The 19842-nt window shown below is 41.8% G+C and overlaps 1 protein-coding gene across 1 annotated transcript in view; it reads left to right on the forward strand.

Annotated features, from left to right (window-relative positions):
- The window catches only part of LOC139815069 (uncharacterized), a 51134-nt gene that overhangs the window by 25523 nt on the left and 5769 nt on the right, over nt 1-19842 (forward strand). The window lies entirely within an intron of this gene.

The raw sequence follows: 19842 nt of genomic DNA on the forward strand, positions 1-19842 counted from the left end.
CGAATCCTTTCTCGCTATTGTAATGCTAGATATATTTTATCTTAATTACTTTTCTGAGCTCTGGTTCAGTCCTCTGCAGTCAGTTAAGTCAGTAGTGTGAAAACGTTCGCAAGTAGAGCACAGTGTAAGAAGAAGAAATGGAAAGATATCACAGAATCGAAGAGTGCATAGAAATCGTTTACCCCGCCGTAGGAGTATGTATACCTAATACCGTTGCGTGCGTGTCGCCCGGTATGCTTGTCGAACTCCAAGCTGAAGCGTGCAGCGAGCAGTCTTTTAATAAACGATCGTCGTTATTTTCGTGAGTGCGCGAGTGTCAATAAGTGTCTGAGAGAAATCCGAAGAGTCACGGACTCACTGTCGGCCTGGGCATAACATTTTTTGAAAAAGCATACCGGGCGGCATGCACGCAACAATAAATAACTGTATATTATATATTTTTTTAAATTAACCATTCTGTTAACGTTATAGTGGATATGGGTCGATAACGTGCCGGTGCGCGAGGTCCGCCTTTACAATATGGTGAGGGTTCGGATCCCTCACAGACAGGTGTGTATAAATATTTTTTCACATATTTTAAATTTTTAAAAATTTTTTAAACTTTTTTTTTAATTTTTTTAAATTCCTTTTAGCCCAATTTTATATATTTCGATGAAATCCGAATTCGTGGATTTATCAATATACATCACCAGCGTTTGGTACGCTGGTTCAGAAGAGTGGATTCCGAATATAACGAGGAAATATGGGGCGTTTCGGGAGACGAAGACATCTTCGGATTACGAAGACTATTTAATATAGAAAATGAGTTTGACATTGAAAAAAAAAAGGTGTAATAATTTTCAAAATTTTTAAATTTTATGAATAAATATTTTTTATGCTTAATTCCATATATATTATTTATTATTCATTTTTCCGTTTTCTTTACTATTATTAAGTATATTTTATAATAATAATATTTTAAATAATAATAATAATTATTAAGTTAAATCCGCGCGAGGAAGAGATAACGCGAACGGGGGGACGGGAGCGAGAGAGACCGCGTGCGAGGAAAAGAGAACGCCAACGAGAAGACGCGCGCGAACGGGGGAGAGACAAAGGAGGTCGGGAGCAAGAGAGAACATCAATGAGGGGGAACGGGAGCGAGAGAGAAGCCGCGAGCGCGGCGTGTGACGTCACGCGGACCGACGCACGAAGTGGCCGTTGGACGCGGATCCCCATCCTCCCGCGGCGCGCCGCCGATAAAATTCCAGCAGCCGAACGGTGCCCGTTAGCTTTTGTAATAACCCCGCGCCGATAAAGTGACGACCCCCCCCCCGCGGACCACCTCGGCCTAAAACGCGGATACTTACCCTCCTTCGTCCTAGAACGCGGACACCCCCCCCCCCCTCGGCGGTACCCCTTGTCAACGATATGTTTATCAATATTTAATAAACAACATGTTCCGACACGCTCGCCGACCCCCCCCATCAACACCCCTTCGCCGTCGAGTCCCCCCCCGCTTCACCCCCCGCGGACCCCCTCGCCCTTGAGTCCCCCCCCCGGCGGACCCCCTCGCCCTCGAGTCCCCCCGCCCCACTCCCCCCTTAGAGCACCCGGGACCACGGTCTTACATACAGGTCCGGAGACTACCGCTAATTCTAGTGGTGGGGGCATGGTCGCTTATCGAAGATGCATTTAGTTTCTAGCATAGCCACTACACGTCGCTGTCATCGAAGTCCGCAGATGAACGTAACCCGAAAACTCGTATAGCTGAAGCTAGCAGCGGGCGCTAACAGCGAAACGTCTCGCGGGAGGGAGACGTTCAAATGTCATGTGGGTTCCTCGGGGGGGTACGAACGTATCATAGGCTAATTATTATCGACCACTGGGCTTTTTTGAGATATAATTAATTAATAAAGATTAAATATATCTATATATTTTTTTTAACAATATTTAAACAATTTTTTCATCGATTTGATATAACAATGTTTTAATTAATTGTTATTGATTATTCGATAAATAACTGTAGAATAGCAAAGAGCGATTTTCTCCAAATTTTTAGGGAATCACGTTCTTGTGATAACAAAACAATTTAGCAAGTATTTGCGACAAGACGCGGTTTCCCTGAATTATTATTAATTTTTTATTAATAATTTATTCTGCAGCGATCAATAGCAAAGAGCGATTTTCTCCAAATTTTTAGGGAATCACGTTCTTGTAATAACAAAATAATTTAACAAGCATTTGCGACAAGACGCGGTTTCCCTTAATTGTTATTAATTTTTTATTAACAATTTATTCTGTAGCGGTCTTTAAATTATTTGGTGAGAATCGCTCTTTGTTAAAAAAAATTAATAATAATTAAGGGAAACCGCGTCTTGTCGCAAATACTTGCTAAATTGTTTTGTTGTCACAAGAACGTGATTCCCTAAAAATTTGGAGAGAATCACTCTTCACTATATTCTACAGTTATATATATATTTATCGAATAATCAAACAATTAAAACATATTTTTATATCAAATCGATTTCAAAAACAGTTTGAATATTGTTAAAAAAAATATATAGACATATTTAATCTTTATTAATTAATTATATCTTAAAAAAGCTCAGTGGCCGATAATAATTAGCTATACCCACAAAAATAAAAGAAAAAGGATAAAAATAAACATATAAAAAGATATTTTTATTTGTTCTTAATTTTCAGAATAAAAACTCGTATTTATTTTATATATCTACATATTTTATTAATTTATAGTCTTAAATTATTTAAAGCATTATTATTTATCACATTGCTTGAGAAAGGATTAAAAAAAACTTAAGGGCACGGAGATTCGAACCTATAATGTCGAGACTTCGAAGTTGACACAAAACCACTCCGCCAAATTTCATATGACAGATATCCCTCCCGGCCTCCGGCGTCCCTCGCCACAACGTGAACATCGATCACAACGACTCTAGTGGCTATTAGAGAACTTAAAAACAACTTCATTAAGCGACCTACCCCCACCACTGAAGTTTCCAGACCTGTATGTAAAACCGTGCCCGGGACAGAACTGTCAAAATACCTCCTACTAGCACTACCCATCAGTGAAGGACAACGGGAAGGCCCAACAATGACCTTAACGCAGATTACTGCAGTCATAAAAAACTTACAAGAAGTCGCCGACAGACTAAATTTAGAAACACTCAGCATTGCAAAGACAGATGCTGTCAATAACGTACCATGGAATAACATAAAATCCGTTTTACAATTAACTTTTACTAATTCGACAACCAAACTAATTATATGTAACGGATTAATTAAATATCCTCCAAAGGATCTCCGTTCTATTATAATTGGTGAAATCCACTGTTCGCCTACCGGAGGACATCGAGGCGTTACAAAAACCTATCATAGAATTAAGCATAAATATTACTGGGAAAATTTAAAAGCCGACGTTCAACAATACATACAACAATGTTTACAATGTCAATTGAAAAAATTGGTGCGAGTAAAGACTAAACAGCCTATGATAATTACTGACACTCCAGGATCTTCTTTCGATAAAGTAGCAATGGACATCGTAGGACCTCTGCCCAAAACCGAGAGAGGCAATGAATATATTTTAACTTTACAAGATCAATTAACTAAATTTTGCATGGGAGTACCCCTACCAGATCAAACTTCTGAAACAATAGCGGAAGCCTTCGTGGACAGATTTATTTGTGTATTAGGGGCACCTAAAGCAATATTAACCGACCAAGAAAGAAATTCTATTAGCGATTTAGGGCCGGTTGTTCCACCTTTCGATAAATCTCGGCTTACTCGACAGATTACTACCTATAGAATAAATCTTACCGGGTAGTTTACCAGCTATTTAGTGAGCGTTGTTCCACGGTTATTAATCCTATACAAATTCTATATTATCATATTCGTTAAATAAATCTGGACGTGGACGAACTGTATATCGTTTGCGAAGCACTACTATATATATTTCTTCATCAGATTTTTCGTTATCATCTTCGTCACCATAAAGAAATTGATTTTCACATAATCCTGGTTCCATTTTCGATACCGTCCGATACCGTCCGTTCGATAATATCCAAATTCTTTATCGCAAAATATTAATATACAAATGTGTGAAACTTCAGATACACCAGCGCTGCGCATCTCCCGCTGACGGGGTATGATTTCTAATCCCACTACGCATTTATCTGTCAGATAAGTCTTACACGGTACCCAAAGTACCGTGTAATTTATCTGTCGATAGAGGCCATTTATCAGGAAGTTAAATTTTACCGAGAAATGGAACAACGCTCTACAGACATTTATCCATCAGATAAGTTACTAGATAGTTTATCTGAAAGTGGAACAACCGGCCCTAAATGAAAAAGATTGCTAAAATATTCAGAATTCGCAAATTTCGCACAACTGCTTTTCACCCTCAATCAAACGGATCGTTAGAAAGATCACATCATGCATTAGGAGAATATCTTAAACAATACGCAAACGAACAAAAACAGTGGGATAGATGGACTAGCCTAGCAATGTTTAATTATAATACCAGTATACACGAAGCAACGAAACATACTCCGTATGAATTAGTTTTCGGTAAAATAGCGAGAATTCCATCAAACGAACCTCTGGCTCTAGAAGATAAATTAGCTAATTACAGCGAGTACATAATAAATCTCGTCACACAACTCCACACTATACAGACGAACGCTCGTGAAAACGTCGTCGAAGCTAAGTTCAAATCCAAGAGACACTACGACAAAAAAATTAACCCTCGAACCTTTAAACCCGGAGACCACGTGTTTTTGCTAAAAGGGCCTAAGCCAGGTAAATTTGGAGATCAATATACTGGACCTCATGAAGTCCTAGAAATACTAAATAAAAACAACGTAAAAATCAGAATCAAGAAAAATAGCCGAGTTGTACACCCTAACCTTGACCCACGACCGAAGTTTACCCGAAAAATGCATTCGACTCGAGACACGCACCCTTCTAGCGTGAACCCGAGATATAACATAAAGATCTCGTTACGTCTTCCCATACCCCCTCCCTTGGATAGCCTTTCCTTCGCTGTCTGTCGAACCAATATATCTAAATTCCGGGGTTCTGACGTAACAGACCTTTAAATTTTGGGGGCTCGTCCGGGATGAAAAGTGCGATTTATCGAGAGTGGTGATGAATACGAGGTCAAAATCTGATAAAAATCAAGTTGATGATCTCTATAAACAAGCCATAGAGAATCAAGGCAAAATTACACCCGGTAGTTCTACACCATACACATGAACTCCCTTTCCCAACATTAAAACAGCACCTAGACAAATTTTCTCCTCAAACGTTGGCGATACTGTAGAGAACAAACAAAACATAAACGATACGTCCGATTTCACTCTTCGGTTTTCCGACGATTCTTCGAACAAAACGATTCAACCTAGGCGTCAAGTCGATTATAACTCTTTTATAAGTTGTAATAATTCCACAGATACAATGGCGTATGCTAACCCTTTCGCTACTTTAAAATACGCGGTAGAGGCCGTTCCCTTTTTTGACGGAAAAAATATTCCATTAACATATTTTATCGAGGGATGCGAAGAAGCGAAATCCATGCTGCCCAATGAGGCAGAATCTCAATTCACCAAAATAATCAGAACCCGAATTATAGGCGAAGCTCGCCGTACCATACAAGATCAAGATTTCGATACAGTAGCCTCTTTAACAAAATATTTAGAACAAGTTTATGGCGCGGCTAAAAATATTTATCAGTTGCAAGGAGAACTAGGCCACATATATCAAAAAAATGAAGAAGACGTCGTTACATATGCAAATCGAGTAAAGCTATTAGGCAAACAAATATTAGAAGCCTATAAAAATTCGGGAAATGCCCTTCCCGGTCAGAATATTAAAGCATCTTTAGAAAGAGATATGTGCAAATGTTTTATTAGAGGATTAAAGCCGGCAATTGAGCAAAGAGTAATGAGAAATTTAGACGTCCAGGCAACCGTGGCCGCCCCCCTGGGGTCGGCCGGTCGTGGGTCTGTCGCCTACCGCTGTTTGGGCTCTGGTCTCATTGTTCGCAATGAGTTCCACGAGCCTTCTTGTGGCGTCAAGGCGCGGTTGGTCGTCCACTGGGGGGGTCCCCCGGCTTGGAACGGTGCCGTCCTGTTTGCGTTTCCCCGCGCCCTTCGCCCGAGTTCCTCGGTGGGGTTGGGGGAGGGTGCGCGACTCTACTATCGCCGGGTTTATTCTTCGACTCGGCCGGGGATGGGGGACCTAGTGGTTCTCTTTTTGGTAAGGCTTGGGCCTTTTCGCGCGGACGGGCCAATCTTGACTCGTATCTTAGTTTTGTGATGTGAAATTCCTCATCCGGATGGGGAATTTCTGTTCGTCTCGTTTTCGCCCACTTGTGCGCGATCCTGATACGGGAGCGCGTTTCCTTCTTTGGAGAAAGGGTCCCGTAGCCGATGAAGAGATCCCACAATGATATGGTGCCCGCATCTACTATCATGTGGCTTCTCTGAGGTGGTCAAATGATGACACTTGTGTCAGACTCACTCGACTAGGGACTCCTTCCTCCAAAGATCCGCGTGACTCGTACTGGTAACCTTTCGTTGGTTTTTTTGTCTGGTTTACGTCCCTCTTGTCGCCTCTGCGTGAGGACTGTTGCATGCCGTGAAGTTGTGACCGGAACAACGAATGATGTGATAAAAATCAAAATATAGCCACTTACTACTTGGGCTGAATTATACGGTCGCCACTGTATTTTTAGGCTCAAATACAGAAACCTTTCGCTGTTGCTATGTCCCTTCCTTCCTTCCAGCTCGATGGCCGCCGTCTTCTACGCCGCGGACGTGTTCAAAGCCGTCGGCCACGCCCTGTTTTGCGTTGCGTAATATACGGATATTCGGATAGGAATAATTATCGGGATCGAGATTTAATCACTCTTGTTTTAAGATAAACAAATAACAATTTATTATATCTTCACTCTACAACCATCTCCCTGAACCGGGCTTAATCGTCCGTTCGCAGGTGTATCAATCTAAACGTCGACTTACACAAAAGGAACGTTATCCCGTATCGCGTGTAAAGTCGTTTCGAATCACACTAATAACGCTAGCGGTCAATGGGATAAGCCACGTCGGCTTCGAATTGTTGCGCGATCACCGTTGCGTGTTATCGCTTCGAAGTTTCACGACGAACTGTCCTGGAGGAACGGGTCGAGTCTCCCCACTTCGAGGCAACGCATGCGCCGGAATGCCTATTGAGGCGCGAAGTCCTCCTATTGGTTAGTCATACCTACGGGTGTAACGCGGTACGACTCCTTCGACACTCTGAGTGTAACCGGCGCGTAGAGTCGGTATCCTTGCATTCGACATCTACACCCTCGGGAGGAACTCTCCTCCAAAAGTGCAACGTCGCGAGTGGCTATCGCCGTAACGTGAACCATTTCGCGTCGCTGCACCGCGACGATTCGCACGAGCGAATCAAGAGTCACTCGAACGGTATCGAGTGACTCGGAAGAAGTCACATATGTTAAAATAATAATAAAATCATGCAAAGTAAGTTAATTCGGCTCGAGGCCTGACAAAAGTGTAGAGAGAACACTAAAGTGTAAAAAAGTGTAGGTAAGTATATATGAAAATAACATCAAGTGTGTAAAATAATAAATTTTAGCCTGGATTAGTTCCATTTTGGCCGTTCTCTCTCTCTGGTTCGCTGTAATTAACGAAGATATGCTGAAATATAAAGTTTTCACCCTAAGGTGTACAAAGTGTGTGTCAAAGTGTAAGAAAAGTGTAGAGCGCACGCTGGCTCGTTCCGCAGACCTATTACTAAGTCGTGAGTGCGGTAAGTGTAAAAGATGTAGCACCCTTTTCGTCCGTTTGTATCGTAAATAAGTTTGTCGGGTGTGTAAGTGTAAAAAATGTAAAAAGTGTAGCGTTTCGAATGTAGGTGCTTCAATTCCCTCGGGATCCTCCGGATTGTTCAAAATTATGACGTAAAGTGTAAAAAGGATAAAAAGTGTGCATATTAAGTTCGGATCGGGGAAATTGAGTATCATCGGCATAAATATTACTATGGAAACTATCGCGTATTCTGTAAACTTCATTCTGTATATTTTATCTACTCTATGGCATGTAATAAGGTTCTGAACTTGTTCTTTGAGAATATACCAATAATAAAATGCAAACTACCGATATGGCAAATACTATGAATATGAATGCTAAGACTATGGGCCGTATTCATAGTCGAATCTCAAATTTGCTCTTAAGACGATCTTGGTCAAGGCGACCTTATTCAATCAAAATCGTCTTAAGATTGGTAGATTTCATAGTCGTGAAACAAGGCGGTCTTCACGAAGAAGATTTCGCTCAAGGAAGTCTTATTTGATTTGAGATCGCCTTGGCGAAAACCGTACTTAAAACCATGCTTATTCTCGATCGGCTGTTTCCGTACTCTTTTCGTTGGTTCCTCCAATAGGAACTTTGGATTTATTATTATCCGCACTTTCATGTATGCAATCAATGGACAAGTGAGATAGTTTTGAAGTGAGGTTAACCGATAAACTCTTTCGATCGATACAAACGTGGGACAGCGCAAACCAGCACGGTGCAATCCAAGGCGTTAAGATATGTAAGTAATATTAATTTTCAAACAAATATAACTTTGGGCTACCGCACAAGCTTACTTTATGCTAAGTTTATTGATATTAAACTTAGATACGTATGTAACTTTAAACTTTATAATCAACGCAGGCTTATTCTTTAACTCATAACGACAATTTGTTATCGTTATAATGTTTTACTACGTGAAAAAGCTGCGCAAAGACATTGCAACGATAACGAAGTGTCGTTAAGAGTTACAGAATAGGCCTACTGCGTAATATACGTTACGGAAGAGTTTGTGCGTAGTAGTTAGATTTTAATAAAAGAATACAGTCAGTGCATGTGTAATCATTAATACAAAATATTTTATTTTTACAGAAATCTTGTGACCGTTCTGACCGCCCTCCTGTTTCTCTTTGTGCTGTATCGGAGGCGGATGTGACGTTTCTATACACGTAAGTATCTCAGGTTAAACGATTTTTGTAACAGATTGTCATATTATATGCCTTATTAAACATTTTATGTTTATAAAACCGGTACGGGCACACAAGATTTCTGAAAAAATAACAAAATGTTTAATAAGGCATATAATATGGCAATCTGTTACAAAAATCGTTTAACCTGAGATACTTACGTGTATAGAAACGTCACATCCGCCTCCGATACAGCACAAAGAGAAACAGGAGGGCGGTCAGAACGGTCACAAGATTTCTGTAAAAATAAAATATTTTGTATTAATGATTACACATGCACTGACTGTATTCTTTTATTAAAATCTAACTACTACGCACAAACTCTTCCGTAACGTATATTACGCAGTAGGCCTATTCTGTAACTCTTAACGACACTTCGTTATCGTTGCAATGTCTTTGCGCAGCTTTTTCACGTAGTAAAACATTATAACGATAACAAATTGTCGTTATGAGTTAAAGAATAAGCCTGCGTTGATTATAAAGTTTAAAGTTACATACGTATCTAAGTTTAATATCAATAAACTTAGCATAAAGTAAGCTTGTGCGGTAGCCCAAAGTTATATTTGTTTGAAAATTAATATTACTTACATATCTTAACGCCCTGGATTGCACCGTGCTGGCCCACGTTTGTATCGATCGAAAGCGTTTAACGGTTAACCTCACTTCAAAACTATCTCACTACTGATTGCACACATGAAAGCAAAAAAGAAAGAACAAGATATAAGCCAGACCAACTCGATATTGTCGTTACAGAATTATATTTAAAAGTACGGCACAAACAATTGTTTGCAAAATTTGAAAATACATGCGTAAATGTCCCAAAAACGGTTGCTTAAGACGTCCTCGGACACGTCTTGACGAAGATCACCTCATTTAGTAATATGTTTGTGAAATAAGATGGTCTTAAATGACTATGAATTCACACTAAATAAGGTAGCCTTAAGGTCATGCTTAGATGTGTTTATGAATCACATCAAGACATTCCCAAATAAGATCATCTTGAATAAGGTACGCCTTGAGCGTTTGCTTAAATCCCGCCTTATTTTTCAACTATAAATCTAGAGGGCATCTTAAGACGGTATATCTGCTCCACTTTTCTTTGATTTTTTCTGTTACGGCGCTTCAAGCCTTCGCCTCGTGGCTTGTTATCGTAATTATATACGATTAAAAATGTATACGATTAAAGTGTGGACACATCACGTCCATGATTTAGCTCGGCTTGTGTTCGGCCGAGTGGCATCCGGCTGGTAACTACTAGGAACGATGAAATTATTAGAACACATCGTTACAATTTTCATATAAAAACAATTTTATCCATATCCACTTTACTGTCTTTTTATCAGCAAGATAGAAGTATGACTGACCCTAGCGTTAATGGAAGAATATTTATTGAGAAGAATAAAATCTTATCTTATAATGTTCTAATTAATTTCGCGAATCGATGTCGCGTACTCATGCCAAAACCACTGCTTTCGAGGATCTACGATATAAGAAAATCATGGATTAATTCTGGTTCGCAACAGGGGGTCTTCGATCTTTAATGGGGTACCGAATTAATATAATCAGTCACGTTAAAAATCGCTACGACTCTCTGCCGGCACAAACGTATTTCTTAACGTCCACCTGACAGCGATAAAGCCCGAAATATCGATAGACATATATACATATTGTTACGTCCTATTGACTCCACGATTTCTTTGTTTCGTGGAATCACTCATTTCATCACACGAAATAGACGGAAACCATAAAATAGCGGTTATCAATTGACGAAGCGGATGCACTCCAACTGTCATCGCTCATTAAAGAGTAAATAACGAAACCTTCCAGAAGACTCGAGTTTAATAAAATAGGCAAATTATAGACTTGTTTGTCGCATTCCATCTAATTCCACAAAATAAAGCACGAAATTTCAATGATCTCGAAATTTCGTGGCATAGGTCGCAATAAATTAAAAACGCCATAAGGATCTGGGTGAACTCTCGGGGCACAAACGGATTAATCTCACGCTTTTCCGTAAAACGCGGATTCGACCTAAGATCCACAACTCGCAGCAATTGATAAAGCTAAGCCTCTGGAAGGGACTGTCAAAGGGCAAGGTGATAACGTACTCACCAATGAATAGTCGCTAACTAGAAATTACTCATAGGCAATGACGATTTTGGATAACTCGCCAAGGGATAGGCGGAAAACCGAAACCTACGTCACGATCGAAAGAGAACTCCACCAATCAAATCATATTAAAAAATAATCCCGCCTTCTTAGTTTTGTATAAAAATCGCGACTTCTTCTGTTGCGTTGCGGCTTAACAATCGCGAATCAATTCTATGCGCGTCAGCATCACGCCGCAGTCCCTGAACCGAGTCAAGGCCCCGGAAGAATCCAGCGTTACCGCCGCAACCACCGGGCCTGAGACGTTCCACGATCGCAACCAACAATAGTAAATCCGAAATATCCGCTCGCTCTTGTCTGTCTATATATATATATATATATATATATATATATTAGGGTGTGTCATTTTGGAGCAACTTTTTTTTTCATTTCACGAATAGCATATATACTTGCAGGAAGGTAAAATAAGATACCTGTTAAAAAAAAAAATATATATATATATATTATATATTGTGACGTTGCAGTTTCGTTGCATCGTGGCAGCGTTCCCGCCGCCGTCACAAGGCGCGGGTTTCGCGCCCGAAGACGATCCAGGGAGGCGATTGCGAGATCTCCAGGGGCATAATTAAATTGCGTTTCCGAATTCTGATACCTTTCTTTTCTTTCGTATTATTAATCGGCATCTCGCCGAGACGAAACAACCTGTTGGGATACGGAGGATCCGGAAAATTGGAGTAAGCAGGGAGGACCAGGACGAGGAATCGACCGACGGAGGCGATTGTTAGCGGCAGCGTGGTGCGGCAGCGAACAAAGCTTGAAACAACAGGGAGAGAACGAGTTTCCCCGGCTAACCTCCATTGCAGTAACCGGGCTCCGGGGGTGGCTGGCCAGCACCCCCGGGTCACAAGGGAGCATTATGGAGGAATCAGCGTGTCCGGACCGCTGCTTAAGAATTCCGAGAGGCCGCTGCAAAAGCGAGGGGTCATAGAACGCCCCCGCAGGATCTGCTGCCGACAGCACTGCGCGAGGATCTGTCGCGAACCCGCGAGCCCGCCCCTAATTGACCCGCGCTATCGCGCCGAAGGGCCGCGCACGCTCTGAGTAGGTCACGTCATCGATTTCGCTATCGAGCGAATTTTCACGATCGCACTTCCTGGTCGTCCTCCGGCGTAATACGTGTTTTTGGTGGCGCCCGGCTATCGCGCCTTAGAGATTTCGCGTACAATATTCGAACCGCTGGTTGCCGAAGCCCGAGCCCGGACGACTACGAGCCGTTGAAGGAGACAAGCTGACTTTCGGTGAGGTTGCCTCAGGTATTTCGCGTATGTAAAGCCACGACACCGCCCTCCGGGTCGCGCCTTCGCTCAGGTGCCGACGCGTGAATAATTAGTGTTAACTGCCGAAAAGACGTAATTTTAGCGTTGGTGGTCGGCATCAAGAGCGAGGGGCCCCAGGATAGTCTCGTTGGCTCAGGGGATCGCGTATAAGCTCTTGGAGATCGCGGAACGAACGTAGGCGACTGCGGTAGCGGCCGAATCATTTCTCGGGTTCTTTGTGCTCGCGACCGCGTGTATTATTGCGCGTATTATTGTGCGTTGTACTTTGTGTTGTCGCGTGATAGATTTCGCGGGAAATAATTGTGTTAGATTCAGTCTCTTTTCGCGCGATATTCCGTGTTCAACGTCCGTTTATTTATTATATTCGCGTGCGGTATTCCGCGTTATGTTGAATGTCCTCGCGTATTATATTTTGTGTCGTCCTAAGTGTTCTCGCGCGTGTTATACCTTCGTGTACTATAGTTCGCGTTATGTTTAGAGTCTCGCGCCTTCTGCGAGCATATTACATCTTGGCGATAGAACCCTTTCACGATTTCGGACGTCGAGTTCTGTTAGAAGTATTTTTATTGGCCTATTTCTTTGTATGATTCTAATTGGTTAATACTTCTACTAGTAAGATAATGTCCCTAGTCTATACTGCACCCTATGCACTCTATGCACTCCTTCAGATGATATACGTCTTAGTTTTTATATAGTCTCAGTTTGTTTCCGCCTTGCCTTGCCGCAAGCCGCCTGTATCTGCGTTCCGTAAATATATTCATTATACCAGTAAATTTGTGTAATTTACTCAATAAGTTCTTGCGCGCCGAGCGTAGCGCAGCACTACTTGGATGATATTTCATGTTCAATCTTACTTCGTATTCGAGCATATTTTCTGTTTCTTGTTCTAGTATGTAATTCTACTTTACGTTCCATATTACGTCCTAGTTACTTATTATTTCGCGCCTACTTTTATTGTGTTTAATCAGATTCCGAAGTTAATGTTCTCTCATCGTTACATTATCTAATTCTGTTAAGTCATCCCCTTTAATACAATTTAATGTCTTATCTCTGCTATTTAATAATCCGACTCAGTTTAATTTCTAACTTCCGCTATTCAATAATTCTCTTTACCATTCAATCTCATAGTATTTCTAAGTTATAATAAAGACTGTTACTGACTATTATTAAATATCTGAGTGTTTGATTTACGCGTCACCCCGCCGAATTTTGCGCTGCCCTTCATCAACCCCGCCCATAGCGTTCATCGCTATGAACCCACACAGCACACTTTATCTGAGGGACGTCCTACAGATAAAGTGGGATATCTCAATAACCGGTGGATATCCAGTGGATATTTAATATCCGGTGGATATCCAGCGGATGCACAAATGTCCCTCAAAATATCCTGTGCTGTGTGAGAACGCTTGGCCGCCACAACCCAGTTATCCCTGTGATAACTCTTCTGACACCTCTTGCTGAAAACTCTTCAAGCCAAAAGGATCGACTGGCCGTGCTTTCGCAGTCTCTATGCGTACTGAACATCGAGATTAAGCCAGCTTTTGCCCTTTTGCTCTACGCGAGGTTTCTGTCCTCGCTGAGCTGGCCTTAGGTCAAGCTGGCCGATCACCCGCCGGTCCGACTGCGTAAACTATCGTTATATTCGAGTTAGCGTGGATGTCGCGATTTTGGGGAAAACTTAGTGGACGCGAATATTAAGCGTCTGGCGTCCAACTTGATATAAAGTATCGTTGTCGGACCGATCGGGGAGACCGTCGGAAAGGCCTGCCATCCTTCTCTCCCTAAACTCCTTTTGATCCGTCTTGCGCTTCGTGCGCGATTCAAAAAAAAAGACGTGACAATATATATAATAATTTACCTGTTTTTCTATTTTGTAATAATATTCTGTTTAATTTTTTTAATTCTTTTCTTTTTATAACAAATGTGTTAATTCTTTTCTTTTTATAATAAATGTTTCTCCATTAAATAAGCAAAACGATACTGAATTTCTTTCGGAAGATTATCTTTCTGTTTTCAATCTGTTCCCATTCTATTAGCTCTGTGCTTTTCCTACTTTTCCTTGCCCCCTCCCTTTCCATTCCTCTCTGTTTATATATACGGTATCGTTCTTTCGCCGCCGAGTATTTTGTCAGTTTATTGTAACAAAACACATTGTAACAGAAATGTCGACCCTACAACATAATTCACGACAGAAGGAAACAGATTTTGATGTACGTACTTATTTTTTGAAATCCCACAGAATTGTTTTAAATAGACAAAATTATTACAATTTTAAAGTGCTGTCCACTCTTAATACAGCGATCTATCTATTGCGTTATTTTAATTTTTATGTAATATACAATAACTTTTTAACTTAACCGACTTATTTGTAATGCGACACTGAGGATAATCCTATAAAGGTCCGAGAAACGTCTGTAGTTTTAACTTAAATATAGAATATTTTAACACCAACACCCAGTTACGGCTCGATGCTCCATATTCTTTGATTGATACGTGTTTAAATTCTTTTCTTTATTAATAAATGTATATCATTTGTAAAGAAAGTACCATTTATTTCTTAGAATAAGACCTCGTCTTCAGCTCCCTTGCTCTCTCTGAAATTGCACATGGTCCGATCCTAGGTAATAGGGATTAGTTTCCTTGACCAAAAATAGAACGAGTGCACGAAATTCACAGTAGACGTAATACCGTCCCTCCTGGACGTTGACCCACGACTGGATTTTTCCAAAACGTGCATTCGTCTTGAGGCACGCGCTTTTTCCAGCGTGCACTCGAAATACGATAAGATCTAGTTACGTCTTCCTATCTCCCCTCCTCTAGATAGCCTTTCTCTTGCTATTCTTTAAAACTAATATTCCACAAATTCCGGGGTTTAACGTAACAAAATAAAGGAGAATTTTTTGCACGTAAAATACCATTAGCAATTTGTTTCGTGCTCTGCCAAGGTGCCCTCGGAACACGAATGAATGCCGGGACCACACAGACCAGGGCGCGGGGCAAGAGCCTAGGAGTTAGCGAGGAGTGGGTTTAGATAACGCACGCCCTTTTGATTTAATTCACAAACACACTTTATTTCAACACGGTAGTTTACAAGGTTTTCTCGTACTCGCGCAACCGAGCGGGCTGAGCATTCGCGATGAATGTCGGAACGGAAATCTTGCGTTGCTCGGACTCTCTGCAATGGCTTGCAAACGGAAATCTTGAAGAGCGATTGAGTACCGCCCTCGCGATCGGAGATCTTGAACACGACCGACGGATATCTTGCTCGCGAGGCAGATGAGCAACCGCGAACACGATGATTTGCGAAATGCTCAGGCGCACTTATGGTCCGTCGGGCACGCGATTGCGAACCCGAGTTGCACACGAATCACCATGAGAAACTTAACTCAATATAACGAGACGCAGTAATTCCGCATAACGATGAGAACGACGCGGCACGACAAGATGGCCGCGAGCGAGGTCGATATCGGGATCAAACTCCCTGCGTATTGTACAAAGATTGCTCGTCTGAGCTTACGCGCGGTTATCGCAACGCTCGAGAAAGAGGCCCTTGCGAAAACCGGGTTTAATTCGTGTGACGGTCTCGCCGTCGACACGGATTTCTCTTGAAGGATCACGCTACCGCACGCGGTGATCACGTGATCCGTCCCTTTGGTTCGCCAAGTCGTATTACTGGCGAACGGAAAAGCTCGCGAAAATGAAATGTTTCGCGCGACGACCAATCGAGCGGGTGCAGATCGCAACGAAACTTGTGCACATGATGCACCTCTTTGCACGGATGCACTGAGCGCACCTAACTTTCTGGAATTCGCGCGATGACCAATCGACCGGGTGCTACACGCGACGAAAACCGGCTCACTCTTCGCTTCACGTGAACGACAGAGCGATCTGAGATGTTTCACGCGGCGACCAATCGAGCGGGTGCGGCTTGCGATGAAACTATACGGACTTCGCGCAATTACTTTCAGCACTCTCAATAAGATAATTGCCACGAACGGCCGGCTCGACTTTCTTCTTAGCGAGGCAGAAACAGAAGAGAGCGCGGATCGACATCAATCATCTTTTGTCCCGCGATAGGAGACCCTCGGCGGGGGTCGTTGCCTCACGAAGGACGCATCGTATCGATCCTCAATGTAAGGAGACGAATCACATCGATCAGCGATGTGACGCGTTGCGCGAGGTACGCGAATTAGGAAACGCGTGCGCGGTTTACAATTGCAGCTCGGAACGGTAGGCGCGACAACCGGGTGATCTCGGGCGAATTCGGGTCAAGCCCGAGGGCTGTTTGTGTTCGCGCCAGAGGCGTTCGCTGTCGCGACAGCGCCTCACCGTAACGACTTTACCTTAATCTTAAACACAATTGAAAACGTAGATATTTTTGCTTATGTAAATTCAAAATTTGTTTATGTAGAACGACACATTTGCACACAAATAAATCACTTACAATTTAAAACGACAAGTAATGAAAAACGCGCTTAGTCTTGCAATTCATGCACCAGACGATTTTGCTTATCAAATCATGAAAGGCTCAGGATACATAACCATAATTTCTGAAGAAGTACACGTAACTAAATGCATCCCGGTGGAAATAAAAATACGCCATACTTAAGAATGTTATCAACAATTACCAGTATTAAAGGAAAACGGAACATACTTCTTAACGCCTCGAACGCATATACTTTTTAAAACAGAAATGTAAATTTCGTGCAGTAGGATACTTCCTACGATATATTATCTAAATGACGAATGATACAGCATAACACCAAATGTGGAATACAGCAGATCACGTACAATAATGGAACCAATGACCAAGCCTACCTGACATTACAGCGATCTCGGATCCTTAGCTGCAAGCGGCATTTACACCAACCAGGACTTCGAAAAATTGAGGGACCACATAATGTTTTCCGCCGAATAAACTGGGATACAGTAGCACGTAGCGTAATGGGAGAGTCAACGCTAACACAGGAAATGTCACTCTCTCACTTCCTGGATGAAAACTTTTTACAAAAAATCAAATCACAAAGAAGGCCTGGAAGAAAATCTGAAGAACGTTCTTATCCTTTGGCAACGCAACTGCAGAATTAATCGGTGTACACTTTTGTGTAAGGACAGCAAAACTAATGTTACGTTCTGTGGACTTCGCGATTTTCTTCTTTCATAAAAACCTTTCTCGTAAAATGTTTTTCTAACACAATTATTTTTGGGATGACGAAAACCGAATAATATTTGTCGATCGGCAGGCAGGTTACTGATAATAATGAATCACCATTCTTCCCGACATCAAAATCAAACAAATAAGTATATTAATTGTGAAACCTGCGCCGCCGGTCAATAGTAACGTCGGGTCGTCATATGACTCCCAAGGAAAATTCGTGAAAAACACTTCACGCTAGACAATAACAGATTAAGGCAAAACAATAGAAATTTTGAAATCTAGCGTCTCGATCCGTGAGAAAAATATTCGTGTACTTTGGAATTGCAAAGGCTCTGTCGACGCATGTCCAGGAATACTTACACGAAAATCCTAAAATTCTACTTTGAATTCTACTTTGATGCTTTCATCATCAGCCGCCTCCATTTCTTGGATATTATATATCACAGTTCTTGTGTTTAAAAATTTCTTGGCAGATTTGGGAAGACCTGGTCGATTTGGGAAGCAATCTTGTTCGTTGTTACGTTCTGTTGACTCCACGATTTTTTTCTTTCGTGGAATCACTCATTTCATCACACGAAACAGACGGAAACCATAAAATAGCGGTTATCAATTGACGAACCAGATGCACTCCAACTGTCATCGCTCATTAAATGGTAAATGACGAAACCTTCCAGAAGACTCGAGCCTAATAAAATAGGCAAATTATAGACTTGTTTGTCGCATTCCATCCAATTCCACGAAATAAAGCACAAAATTTCAATTATCTCGAAATTTCGGGCAAAGGCGCAATAAATTAAAAACGCCATAAGGATCTGGGTGACCTCTCGGGTCACGGGAGGGCTGATCTCACGCTTTTCCGTAAAACGCAGATTTGACCTAAGACCCACGCCTCGCGGCGATTGATAAAGTTAAGCCTCTGGAAGGGACTGTCAAAGGGCAAGATGATAACGTACTCGCCAATGAATAGCCGCGAATTAGAAATTGCTTATAGGCAATGACGATTTTTGGGGAAACTCGCCGGATAGGCGGAAAATTGAAACCTACGTCACGATCAGAAAAGAACTCCACCCAATCAAATCGGATTAAAACATAATCCCACCTCTTTAATTTTGTATAAAAATCGCGACTTTGCGCACTTGGAGTCACTTCTGATCCAGTCCGAGACGTCTTGAAACTATATTTACCAGCCGTATTTATCAATCATCAGCCAGCCGTACTCCTCGCTTAAGCGAAACCAGAGTAGATTCTGTGCGTGTGTCAATCACCCCGCAGTAACCGAGGGTCCGGACGAACTCACTAATAGCCACCACTGCCATCCGTTTCACGTTCGGAAGAATCCGCCGCAGTCACCTGATTCCCCGATAGCAACCGTTAACAGTAAGTCCGAGATACCCGCTCGGTTATCGTCATACGGTACATCTCTACAGTATGTATATGTGTGTATACCGTATACGAGAACACACATATATATAAATATATACAAATATCTTTAAAACTCCCCCCCATTTTCGAATTCAAAATTATAAAATAATTTTAGTGAAATCGCAAATTCACCGCCGCAAGTCTTTGGGAATAATTATCCGCAATCGGACAATTCGGAACAGACTCGCCCGCATAGTGGAGCGACAGCTCCTAGCTTCATTTTTAAAAAACGAACTGTCCCCGCATATCGACCCTATCCCCGATTCTCCCCCTTCCCCATCTCCCTCACCTGTCTGTTGTTTTCTTGCGTATCGGGTATTTCCCGATACCCCAGAACCATCCCCCTTTTGGAACCTTACTACTCTCCAGTTCCTTCCGAGGAACTTGCGGAGTTCCGGGAGAGATCACCCTGCAATTTCTCCCCGGTTCCTTTCGACAGAATTCCTTCCCCCGCCCTTTCTACCTCCACCATCCTCTACCGTGACCGATCGCCTTCTCCCTCCTTCTCTGACTCGAGTATTGAGATACTCGAGGAATTCTCCCCCCGAACCTCCTCCCCTACCGTAGAGATAATTTATGAATGTATAAATTTATAGACTAATAATCATTTATTGTACCGTAACTATAATCTTACCGTAAATAACTATAATTCCTGACATTTTACACTAAAGATTATATTACCAAATTAATGTTAATTATTTTATATATTGCTTTTGTATTTACACATACATAGTTTTTCTCCACAATCTAATGTAAAATATTAATTT

This window comes from Temnothorax longispinosus, chromosome 6 (assembly GCF_030848805.1).
Source record: "Temnothorax longispinosus isolate EJ_2023e chromosome 6, Tlon_JGU_v1, whole genome shotgun sequence".
Taxonomy (NCBI): domain Eukaryota; kingdom Metazoa; phylum Arthropoda; class Insecta; order Hymenoptera; family Formicidae; genus Temnothorax; species Temnothorax longispinosus.